Here is a 572-nt window from a genome sequence, read left to right as displayed (position 1 = left end):
GTTTAAGAATTAGTCGTGTTTTTTGCAGATCAAGTTTAGCCATCAGGATGCAAGCTTGTTTAATTTTGTGCTGCAATAAAGTGCAGTGTGTGTGTGTGGTGGTGGTGGGGTTGAGTGGTCTTCATAAATGAAGGAAGATAGGTTCACTGTGCCCCCTAGAAACACAACTTTCACCTTGACCTCCTGGAAAGGTTTTACCCTGTTCATTTCATGATCAGACCTTCTTTCTTTTACTTTGTTATAGAATTTTGCAAATAAATACTTTCTCCATAAATGTAGACTGCTACATTTCCTTGTTAAAAAAAAAAATAACCAAAATCTGTGTATATATTACTTAGTCTGTGTTGGGAGTCTACAAACTATGGTATCTATATTTGTAAATCGATCAAGAGCTGGAATAGGGTGCATGCAGAAAGGAATGCGATACACCTCCGGTAAGGCTTCAGGGGAGGCCATAAGCTGCAGGAGTCGGGAAGGTCGAGTTAGAATTCTACACCCCTCTAAACATCGCACATGGGACAAGATGACTGACTGCCCACCTCCCTGCAGATGTCATTGGCACTGATGCAAGG

Source organism: Rana temporaria, chromosome 1 (assembly GCF_905171775.1).
Source record: "Rana temporaria chromosome 1, aRanTem1.1, whole genome shotgun sequence".
Taxonomy (NCBI): domain Eukaryota; kingdom Metazoa; phylum Chordata; class Amphibia; order Anura; family Ranidae; genus Rana; species Rana temporaria.
The sequence above is the reverse complement of the archived record's forward strand: the minus strand, read 5'-3'. Positions refer to the sequence as shown.